The following is a 12,414-nucleotide window of genomic DNA, read 5'->3' as shown; positions in this document are numbered from 1 at the left end:
GTGATGGGGGGGCACTGCAAATAGTCTTGGTAGCCATTTGACTTGATCTTCAGGAGTCTTTTGGCGTGGGGGTAGAAGCTGTTTAGAAGCCTCTTGGATTTAGACTTGGCACTCCGGTACCGCTTGCCATGCGGTAGCAGAGAGAACATTCTATGACTAGGGTCGCTGGAGACTGACAATTTTAGGGCCTTCCTCTGACACCGCCTGGTTTAGAGGTTCTGGATGGCAGGAAGCTTGGCCACAGTGAGGTACTGTGCCTGACGCACTATCCTCTGTAGTGCCTTGCGGTCAGATGCCGAGCAGTTGCCATACCAGGCAGTGATGCAACCAGTCAGGATGCTCTCGATACTTCAGCTGTAGAACCTTTGGACGATCTGAGGACCCATGCCGAATCTTTTCAGTTTCCTGAGGGGGAACAGGTTTTGTCGTGCTCTCTTCACGACCGTCTTCGTGTGCTTGTTAGTTTGTTGGTGATGTGGACACCAAGCTCTCAACCTTCACCACTAGAATGGGGGTGTGCTCGGTTCTCTTTTTCCTGTAGTCAAGAATCATCTCCTTTGTCTTGATCATGTTGAGGGAGAGGTTGTTATCCTGGCACCACACGGCCAGGTCTCTGACCTCCTCCCTATAGGCTGTCTCGTAGTTGTCAGTGATCAGGCCTTCCACTGTTGTGTCATCGGCAAACTTAATGATGGTGTTGGAGTCGTGCCTGGTCGTGCAGTCATGAGTGAACAGGGAGTACAGGAGGGGACTGTGCACGCACCGCTGAGGGGCCCCCTTGTTGAGGATCAGCTTGGCAGACGTGTTGTTACCTACCCTTACTACCTGGGGCGGCCCGTCAGGAAATCCAGGATCCAGTTGCACAGGGAGGTGTTTAGTCCCAGGATCCATAGCTTAGTGATGAGCTTTGAGGGCACTATGGTGTTGAACGCTGAGCTGTAGTCAATGAATAGCATTCTCACATAGATGTTGCTATTGTCCAGGTGGGAAAGGGCAGTGTGGAGTGCAATAGAGATGGCATCATCTGTGGATCAAATTGGAGTGGGTCTAGGGTTTCTGGGATAATGGTGTTGATGTGAGCCATGACCAGCCTTTCAAAGTATTTCATGGCTACAGACGTGAGTGCTACAGGTCGGTAGTCATTTAGGCAGGTTACCTTAGTGTTCTTGGGCATTGGGACTATGGGGGTCTGCTTGAAACATGTTGGTATTACAGATTCAGACAGGGAGAGGTTGATCATAGTCCTGTATTGACACTTTGCCTGTTTGATGGTTCGTCGGAGGGCATAGCGGGACTTCTTATAAGCTTCCTGGTTAGAGTAGCTTCCTGTAATTAACAACTTCACCATGCACAAAATATATTCAATATCATTTTTTTTTTTTTTTTTCACCCATCACCAATAGGTGCTCTTGTTTGCAAGGCATTGTAAAACCTCCCTGGTTGTTGTGGTTGAATCTGTGTTTGAAATTCTCTGCTCGACTGAGGGACCTTACTTATAAGTGTGGGGTACAGAGATGAGGTATTCATTCAAAAATCATGTTGAACACTATTATTCCACACAGAGTGAGTCTATGCCACTTATTATGTGACTTGTTAAGCAATGCTTTACTTCTGAACCTATTTAGGCTTGTCATAACTAAGGGGTTGAATACTTATTGACTCAAGACATTTCAGCTTTTCCTTTTAAAATATTTCTAAAAACATAATTCCACTTTGACTTTATGGGGTATTGTGTGTGGGACAGTTCACACACAATACCCCAGATTATATGTATCGGTATAAATCAATCACAGTTAATTTCAGTTAATTTCACAATCAATGTCAAAAAGCTCTATCACATAGGCAAGGACAGAAGCCCCAAGAGTGTGTCCTGTTTGCATCCTTTGTGTGTGTTTGTGTGTGTGTGTGTGGATTAGCATGGTACAATAACAGGATTTCAGGACAGTTTCAGGATATAAACCAGAGGCATTTTTTTCATGGTTGTTTTCATCTTGAAGTGTCCGTTAGTGAGCTTAATGACTCATGCTGAATGAGCTACAATACAACTTCAGAGGAGTGGAGGATGACAAAAAGAGATCCAGAGAAGCAGTACAGTTAACTGAGAAATCCAGACACCAAGCCTGTGGCCTTGTGGGGATGGAGGAGTGTAATTCCCACAATAGAGTGCCTTTATTAAGTTAATAACAACTAAATGAGCTCTCTCATGCCCTGTGCCCCGTTCAGTATGCACCGGTGCTATTGTTTGTGTTCTGCCAGGTTTATCTTTCAAACGCGCTGGGGGACATTAAAGCAATGACACTGATGTTTGTTATTGCACTACAGCTGAGCTCATGGTGGTTCTGGATTTAGCCAATCAGTAACACACAAGAGGAACACACAGACACTGAAACATGCACACACTCACTCACACACTTCAACTACAAAAAAAACGAACAAAAACATGGGTGATCAGAAATTATGCAAGGCAAGTTACGATTCTGTCTGCTAGTTTCATAGCTGATCAATCAACCCAGACAAACAATCCAAATAACATGCTAATTACCTTCAATCCATCAGGATCTGGTGTACAAATGAGAATTGTCTGAGGGTGGTGCCAAAGAAGCTAAGATGAGCCTCTGATAGGATGTGTACTAAGTCTTACGTGTAACATTTAAGAAAGTGAGCATAATCAACTTGCTTGAGTCAACACCACACCACATCAAGAAGGCTAAGACAACTTCCCACCAAGCACAGATGTCAGTTCAATGTCTAGTTTTGATTTACATTTGGTTGTTGTCAACTAAACATGAATCCAATGTGAAACCAACAAAGAAAGTACACCTTGTCATTGGATTTAGGTAAAAAGTTGGGTTTTAAAAAAAAGACCTTACATTGATTACTTTTTGCAAATCCAATCAGTTTTCTATGCTGATTCAATATCATCACATATCATTTTGTTGTTTATATGACATGATTAAACCAGTTTTTGCCCAGTTTGTTGGGATGGGAGCATTCTCCATTCAATGTCGAAAATCTGTCATTTATAAAAATGACTCCCCCACGGGGTCTGGAGGAAAAGGACACATATTGCAGAGGAAAACAAACATCTATTAAACCAATTCATTATCTTTTTAATCAGCTGACCTGAGCTGTGTCCCAGGGAACTGCAGAGCTGGGGTGAGTCTAGAACTCTTGCTAGCTATTATTCATCTGTCAAACACAGCAGCACCATTACAGAGGGGACAACACAGACAATGAGGAGAAATGTATTGCTATCAAAGAGCTAAGGAGTGTTACCCATCAAGAGGCTAACTATAGACAACATTAACGTGCTTAGTAACAAAAGTAGAATACTTGAACATGATACTATTTCTTTCTGTTGCAAGACGTGTTACAGAATCATACTTTCACAATGAGTAACTAATTAGAGGACCTTTGGTGTTACTGTATGCTTTGCTAGGAAGATTTTTGGAACTAAGATATCCATTTCATTGTGATAGGATGCCACTACACTCCTAGAAAAACGTTTCCAAAAGAGTTATGCAGCTGTCCCCATAAGAGAACCCTCTTTGGTTCCAGGTAGAACTCTTTGAGGTTCAATGTAGAACCCTCTGTGGAAAGGGTTATACATGGAACCCAAAAGAGTTCTACCTGGAACCAAACGAGTTCTACCAGAAGCCAAAATGGATTCTTCAAAGGGGTCTCGTATGGGGACAGCCAAATAACCCAGATAATTTTTGGGTTCTAGATAGCACTTTTCTTTTACGAGTGTACTTGGCAAAGACCATCCCAAAACCCAGTCCTAGTTTCTAAGCCTTACCATTGAACATGCCATGGCAATGAAGGAATATCACTGTAACTCAAACTCCCCTCCTCATCAGAGAGAGCAGAATCAGGCCCTGAGGATCAGGATGATCACGCATCAGCCTGTAGCCCTGGTTGTCTCTTTCTCTCATTTTGCTCTCACCTGCCAACTCATTCGCAATCCCTCTGGTTTCTCCCCATCCTCAAGTTTGCTCGTTTTCGGCTGCTGGCTCACCCTGAAAAGAGAAGAGAGGAAAAAATTACTCAATATGAATACTTTAAAAAAAAATGTGTTTACAATGACAAGCTGCTTGGATGACACTCAGTTTCGTTGTTTCCTCACTTGGCAATGGCGGCTAGCGGAGGGCATTGATATCGAGGAGAGCGTGCCAAGGTCTTTGTTGAAGCGGGGCGAGTGTAGTACCGCCAAAGCAAGGGCTTAGCAAATGAAAATGTTCTACCAGATAGGCATGGAATCGCAGCGAATGGTATTAGTACACCCCACTCCAGCTATAGACCGACACAGAATACAGGCTAGGCCTATATCGAGTATGGCTGCAGACTATGTTGGCAGACTGAACCGGTTTTCATCAAAATCATGCTCCTGAACTTTGGGGTCAAGTAAGTATTTTTTAACCACCTGCTTTTGGGCTGGGTGTGTCAATGTGAAGTTAATACATGCATAATCTGTGAGCAGAATTAGTCTTACCTAGCCACAAAATCATTGGTATGAAAGCAACTTTTTTTCTGGATTCTATGCCGCGTCATTTTTCCTTACTTTTTCCCTCACTTGGGCCAGCCCCCTAGCAATTTGAGTTCTAGCCAATGAGCTTCAGACCCTCGCCATTTGAGTGACAGCTAGCAAGATGCACAAACAGCAGAATGAGAGAAAGAGCAATGAAGTGGTGCACATATCTGCAAAAGTGTGATTTGGTGAACACTTTGCTCGCTACTTTCAGTACAACTGGCAAAAAAGTATACAAAACTACCTGAGAATCTCTTTAACACTAGAAAAGCCAGGCCTCCCCTCCCAAGTGGCGCATTGGTCAAAGACACTGCATCGCAGTGTTGCAGCGTCACCCGGGTGTTAAGAAGCGCGGTTTGGCGGTTCATGTTTCAGAGGACGCATGACTCAACCTTTGCCTCTCCCGAGCCCGTTCCGGAATTGCAGCGATGTGACAACATCGGAATCATGAAATTGGGGAGAAAAAGGGTGGTAAAAATTACAAAAAATATATAAATAAAAGCCAGGCCTTGAGGGATCCCCTTTGAGCCAATGAGGAGTCATTTTGACTTAAACATTATAACAGTCTAATATACACTGCTCAAAAAAATAAAGGGAACACTAAAATAACACATCCTAAATCTGAATGAATGAAATATTCTTATTAAATACTTTTTTCTTTACATAGTTGAATGTGCTGACAACAAAATCACACAAAAATTATCAATGGAAATCAAATTTATCAACCCATGGAGGTCTGGATTTGGAGTCACACTCAAAATTAAAGTGGAAAACCACACTACAGGCTGATCCAACTTTGATGTAATGTCCTTAAAACAAGTCAAAATGAGGCTCAGTAGTGTGTGTGGCCTCCACGTGCCTGTATGACCTCCCTACAACGCCTGGGCATGCTCCTGATGAGGTGGCGGATGGTCTCCTGAGGCATCTCCTCCCAGACCTGGACTAAAGCATCCGCCAACTCCTGGACAGTCTGTGGTGCAACGTGGCGTTGGTGGATGGAGCGAGACATGATGTCCCAGATGTGCTCAATTGGATTCAGAGTTGGGGAACGGGCGGGCCAGTCCATAGCATCAATGCCTTCCTCTTGCAGGAACTGCTGACACACTCCAGCCACATGAGGTCTAGCATTGTCTTGCATTAGGAGGAACCCAGGGCCAACCGCACCAGCATATGGTCTCACAAGGGGTCTGAGGATCTCATCTCGGTACCTAATGGCAGTCAGGCTACCTCTGGCGAGTACATGGAGGGCTGTGCGGCCCCCCAAAGAAATGCCACCCCACACCATGACTGACCCACCACCAAACCGGTCATGCTGGAGGATGTTGCAGGCAGCAGAACGTTCTCCGTGGCGTCTCCAGACTCTGTCACGTCTGTCACGTGCTCAGTGTGAACTTGGTTTCATCTGTGAAGAACACAGGGCGCCAGTGGCGAATTTGCCAATCTTGGTGTTCTCTGGCAAATGCCAAACGTCCAGCACGGTGTTGGGCTGTAATAAGCACAACCCCCACCTGTGGACGTCGGGCCCTCATACCACCCTCATGGATTCTGTTTCTGACCGTTTGAGCAGACACATGCACATTTGTGGCCTGCTGGAGGTCATTTTGCAGGGCTCTGGCAGTGCTCCTCCTGCTCAAAGGCGGAGGTAGCGGTCCTGCTGCTGGGTTGTTGCACTCCTACGGCCTCCTCCACGTCTCCTGATGTACTGGCCTGTCTCATGGTAGCGCCTCCATGCTCTGGACACTACGCTGACAGGCACAGCAAACCTTCTTGCCACAGCTCGCATTGATGTGCCATCCTGGATGAGCTGCACTACCTGAGCCACTTGTGTGGGTTGTAGACTCCGTCTCATGCTACCACTAGAGTGAAAGCACCGCCAGCATTCAAAAGTGACCAAAACATCAGCCAGGAAGCATAGGTACTGAGAAGTGGTCTGTGGTCACCACCTGCAGAACCACTCCTTTATTGGGGGTGTCTTGCTAATTGCCTATAATTTCCACCTGTTGTCTATTCCATTTGCACAACAGCATGTGAAATTTATTGTCAATCAGTGTTGCTTCCTAAGTGGACAGTTTGATTTCACAGAAGTGTGATTGACTTGGAGTTACATTGTGTTGTTTAAGTGTTCCCTTTATTTTTTTGACCAGTGTATATATTTCACATTTTATTTAAATTTACTGATTTCCTTATATGAACTGTAACTCAGTAAAATTCTTGAAATTGTTGCATGTTGCTTTTATACAGTATGTTTATTCCGTATATATATACACATGTAACAGTTTTGCTTCCGTCCCTCTCCTCGCCCCTACCTGGGCTTGAACCAGAAACCCTCTGCACACATCAACAACAGTCACCCACGAAGCCGTGGCTTTTGCAGAGCAAGGGGAACAACTACTTCAGGTCTCAGAGCGAGTGACATCACCGATTGAAACACTATTAGCGTGCACCACCGCTAACTAGCTAGCCATTTCACATCGGTTACACACCCCCCTTTTAACCTAATTTTCCGCAGCAACCAGTGATCCGGGTCAACAGCATCAATGTAACAGTTTTGCTTCCGTCCCTATCCTCGCTAACTAGCTAGCCATTTCACATTGGTTACATACAGAAATCAAAATGTCTTACCTGCATGTGACTCTGAAGGAGGATTTGAAAAAGTAACTTTTTGGCCGTCCGGGGAAAAAACGGCATATAACAGAAATTCTGTTTCTGACATCAAAATTCTTACAACATACGTGTGTTAAATAGACTTATTTAGGAAAAGTCAAGGACGGAGTGGGGCATGAATCTTATCCACCCACCTGACAAAAATAATTAATACACTACAGAAGTATGTGGACACCCCTTGAAATTAGTGGATTCGGCTATTTCAGCCATGGCCATTGCTGACAGGTGTATAAAATCGAGGACACAGCCATGCAATCTCCATAGACAAACATTGGAAGTAGAATGGCCATACTGAAGAGCTCAGTGACTTTCAACGTGGCACCGTCATAGGAAGCCACCTTTCCAACAAGTCAGTTCATCAAATTTCTGACCTGCTAGAGCTGCCCCGGTAAACTGTAAATGTTGTTATTGTGAAGTGGAAACGTCTAGGAACATCAACGGCTCAGCCGCGAAGTGGTAGGCCACACAAGCTCACAGAACGGGACCATCGAGTGCTGAAGTACGTAACAATCGTCTTTCCTCGGTTGCAACACTCACTACCAAGTTCCAAACTGCCTCTGGAAGCAGCGTCAGCACAATAACTGTTCATTGGGACCTTCGTGAAATTAGTTTCCATGGCCGAGCTGCCACACACAAGCCTAAGATCACCTTGTGCACTGCCAAGCGTTGGCTGGAGCATTAGACTCTGGAACAGTGGAAATGCATTCTCTGGAGTGATGAATCACGCTTCACCATCTGGCAGGAGAACGCTACCTAACCCAATGCATAGTGCCAACTGTAAAGTTAGGTGGAGAACGAGAAATGGTCTGGGAATGTTTATCATGGTTCGGGCTCAGCCCGTTACTTCCAGTGAAGGGAAATCTCAACGGTACAGCATACAATGATATTCTAGACGATTCTATGCCTCCAAGTTTGTGGCAACAGTTTGGGGAAGGCCCTTTCCTGTTTCAGCGTGACAATGCCTCAGTGCACAAAGCGAGGTGCATAGAGAAATGATTTGACGAGATTGGTGTGGAAGAACTTGACTGGCCTGCACAGAGCCCTAACCTCAACCCCATCGAACACCTTTGGGATGAATAGGAATGCCTACTGCGTATCAGTCCTAATTGTCTAACATCAGTTCTTGACCTCACTAATGCTCGTGTGGCTGAATGGAAGCAGGTCCCTGCAGAAATGTCCCAACATCTAGTGGAAAGCCTTCCCAGAATAGTGGAGGCTGTTAGAGCAGCAAAGGGGGGACCAGCTATATATTAATGCCCAAGATTTTGGAATGAGATATTCGAGGAGCAGGTGTCCACATACTTTTGCTCATGTAGTGTACCTCTCCAAACCACTTCCTTCTCCCATCATTGCTCTCTACATTCCTGGTTATCCTGCCCCCTCCATCCTCCTCCTCTCCTTCTCCTCCCTGCTGAGGCAGGTTTCGTGCTTTTGAGGAACAAAGCTTTACAAAACTGCTACTCCACATACCCCAGAGACAGGGGACAGTCACAACCAACCACACACAGAGAGAGGAAAGAGGATTTGCCTGATTAATAAATTATAGAGGGGGGGGGGGGGACAGATAAATTGCTCTATCTATCCATCTCTCTATCCATTTGTGCTAAGGGGTGAGTGTAAATAAGGGAGTATTTGATCCTCTGGAACAGTGGTTCCCAAACTTTTTATATTCCCATACCCCTTCAAAATGTCAACCTCCAGCTGTGTACCCCTCTAGCACCAGGGTCAGCGCACTCTCAAATGTTGTTTTTTGCCATCATTGTAAGCCTGCCACACACACGCTATACAATAAATGTATTAAACATAAGAATGAGTGTGAGTTGTCACAACCCGACTTGTGAGAAGTGACAAAGAGCTCTTTTTGGACCAGGGCACAATAATAATCAATAATTTTGCTCTTTGTTTAGCCATCTTACATATAAAACCTTATTTGTTCATTGAAAATTGTGAATAACTCACCACAGGTTAATGAGAAGGGTATGCTTGAAAGGATGCACATAACTCTGCTATGTTGGGTTGTATTGGAGAGAGTCTCAGTTTAAATCATTTCCACACACAGTCTGTGCCTGTATTTAGTATTCATGCTAGTGAGGGACGAGAATCCACTCTCACATAGGTATGTGGTTGCAAAGGGCATCAGTGTCTTAACAGCGCAATTTGCCAAGTCAGGATCTCTGAGCGCAGCTCAATCCAGAAATCTGGCAGTGGCTTCTGATTTAAATTAATTTTTCACAGAACCGCTTGTTGCAATTTCGTTAAGGCTCTCTTGTTCAGCTATCGGTAAGTGGACTGGAGGCAGGGCATGAAAGGGATAACGAATCCAGTTTGTGTCATCCGTTTTGGGAAAGTACATGCGTAATTGTGCACCCAACTCACTCAGGTGCTTCGCTATATCACATTTGACATTGTCTGTAAGCTTGAGTTCATTTGCACACAAAAAATTATACAATGATGGAAAGACCTGTGTGTTGTCCTTGTTAATTAATGCAGACAGAGAAGAGCTCCAACTTCTTAATCATAGCCTCAATTTTGTCCAGCACATTGAATACAGTTGTGGAGAGTCCCTGTAATCCTTGATTCAGATCATTCAGGCGAGAAAAAACATCACCCAGATAGGCCAGTCGTGTGAGAAACGTCATCATCATGCAAGCGTTCAGACAAGTGAAAAATCTTTAAGCTCGTCTTTCAATTTAAAAAACGTGTCAATACTTTGCCCCTTGTTTATACTTGCGTACTATTATTTTTACAGATGAACGTGGTACCTTCAGGCGTTTGGAAATTGCTCCCAAGGATGAACCAGACTTGTGGAGGTCTACTTTTTTTTCCTGAGGTCTGGCTGATTTCTTTTGATTTTTCCATGATGTCAAACAAAGAGGCACTGAGTTTGAAGGTAGGCCTTGACATACATCCACAGGTACACCTCCAATTGACTGAAATGATGTCAATTAGCCTATCAGAAGCTTCTAAAGCCATGACATAATTTTCTGGAATTTAACAAGCTGTGTAAAGGCACAGTCAACTTAGTGTATGTAAACTTCTGACCCACTGGAATTGTGATACAGTGAATTATAAGTGAAATAATCTGTATGTAAATAATTGTTGAAAAATTACTTGTGTCATGCACAACGTAAATGTCCTAAACGACTTGCCAAAAGTACAATTTGTTAACAAGAAATGTGTGGAGTGGTTGAAAAACTAGTTTTAATGATTCCAACCTAAGTGTATGTAAACTTACGACTTCAACTCTATATTTTTTTATAAATTCCCCCGACAGCATTGGCATTGTGCATACCCCAGTTTGGGAATACCTGCTCATAAAAAACGGGGGGGTCCATAAACCCGGGCTGTATCTCAATAGTCTACAGTGCCTTCCTCTACTAGTCTTCTCACTATCATCTGCACCATTCTGTTCTGAAAACACAGAACAGATGATAGCAGTATGGTTAACCTTACCAGGCAGATGAAGGCAAGGAGACCTGGAGAGGAAGCAACTGTAGACTATTGAGATGGAGCCATGGTCAGGATTTTTTCCTCATTCTCCCTATCTCCTCCATGCTGCACAGCCCAGTGAGTTCTGCACTATATGCAGGTCCTGCCAGCTAATGGCTGTAAGACCTTGGGTAAACACATCCCAGAGCACAGTGTATCGTGTGTATATGTGTGCGAGTGTATGTGTGTCTTTGTCTGTATGAGAGAGAGAGAGAGAGAGAGAGAGAGAGAGAGAGAGAGAGAGAGAGAGAGAGAGAGAGAGAGAGAGAGAGAGAGAGAGAGAGAGAGAGAGAGAGAGAGAGAGAGAGAGAGAGAGAGAGAGAGAGAGAGAGAGAGAGAGAGAGAGAGAGAGAGAGAGAGAGAGAGAGAGAGAGAGAGAGAGAGAGAGAGAGAGAGAGAGAGAGAGAGAGAGAGAGAGAGAGAGAGAGAGAGAGAGAGAGAGAGAGAGAGAGAGAGAGAGAGAGAGAGAGAGAGAGAGAGAGAGAGAGAGAGAGAGAGAGAGAGAGAGAGAGAGAGAGAGAGAGAGAGAGAGAGAGAGAGAGAGAGAGAGAGAGAGAGAGAGAACTCAATACACTCCCTGAGGGCCCAATAATTGTATATCTCCCTCTGGAGCTAGCTGACGCTGTAAAGCTAATACTTAACTGAGAGTGACTAATTATACTAACAAAGAAGATGATGGATATGGACATTGCCACGCTAATCATCATCGCCATCATCAACAATGATATTTCTATAGCACACACACACCTCCTACTTTGAAAAAACACTGCATCACTTTGGATATTTGGTATTTTATTAGGATCCCCATTAGCTTTGCGAAAGGGGTCCACACAGAACATGAAACATGACATACTACAGAACATTAATAGACAAGAACAGCTCAGGGACAGAACTACATACATTAAAAAAATAGTAGAATACATATCAACATATACAGACAAATATTCTAAGTCAAATAGGGGAGAGGCGTTGTGCAATGAGGTGTTGCTTTATCATTTTTTAAAAACAAGGTTTACTGTTTGAGCAATTTGAGATGGAAAGGAGTTCCATGAAATAATGGCTTTACGTATATAATACTGTATGCTTTCTTGAATTTGTTCTGGATTTGGGGACTATGAAAAGACCTGGTGGCATGTCTGGTGGGGTAAGTGTGTGTCAGAGCTGTGCATGAGTTGACAATTCAAACAATTTGGAATTTTCAACATATTAATGCTTCTTATAAAACCAGAAGTGATGCAGTCAGTCTCTCCTCAACACTTAGCCTAGAGAGACTGTCATGCACAGTATTTATATTAGCCCTAATGATTACAATGAAGAGAAAGACGTGCCACTCTGTTCTGGGCCAGCTGCAGCTTAACTACGTATTTTTTAGCAGTACTTGACCACATGGCTGGACAATAATCAAAATAAGACCAAACTAGAGCCTGTAGGTCTTGAGGTGTCAAAAAAACACAACATCTCTTTATTACGGATATACACTACCAGTAAAAAGTTGGGACACACCTATTCATTCAAGGGTTTTTCTACATTGTAGAATAATAGTGAAGACATCAAAATTATGAAATAACACATATGGAATCATGTAATAACCAAAAAAGTGTTAAGAAAATCAAAATATATTTTAGATTTTAGATTCTTCAAAGTAGCCACCCTCTGCCTTGATGACAGCTTTGCACACTCTTGGCATTCTCTCAACCAGCATCACCTGGAATGGTTTTCCAACAGTTATGAAG

At 43.8% G+C, this 12,414-nt stretch overlaps 1 protein-coding gene across 2 annotated transcripts in view; it reads right to left on the bottom strand.

Annotated features, from left to right (window-relative positions):
* Positions 1 to 12,414, bottom strand: part of LOC139540113 (leucine-rich repeat-containing protein 4C-like) — a 138,214-nt gene that overhangs the window by 26,531 nt on the left and 99,269 nt on the right. For both annotated transcript variants that reach the window (XM_071343690.1, XM_071343689.1), the window contains one exon: positions 3,947 to 4,019. The gene's annotated coding sequence lies outside the window, so the exon portion shown is untranslated. The remainder of the gene's footprint in view (positions 1 to 3,946; positions 4,020 to 12,414) is intronic.

This window comes from Salvelinus alpinus, chromosome 15 (genome assembly GCF_045679555.1).
Source record: "Salvelinus alpinus chromosome 15, SLU_Salpinus.1, whole genome shotgun sequence".
NCBI classification, from domain to species: domain Eukaryota; kingdom Metazoa; phylum Chordata; class Actinopteri; order Salmoniformes; family Salmonidae; genus Salvelinus; species Salvelinus alpinus.
Note: the sequence above shows the minus strand (reverse complement) of the source record. Positions and strands in the feature narration are given on the sequence as shown.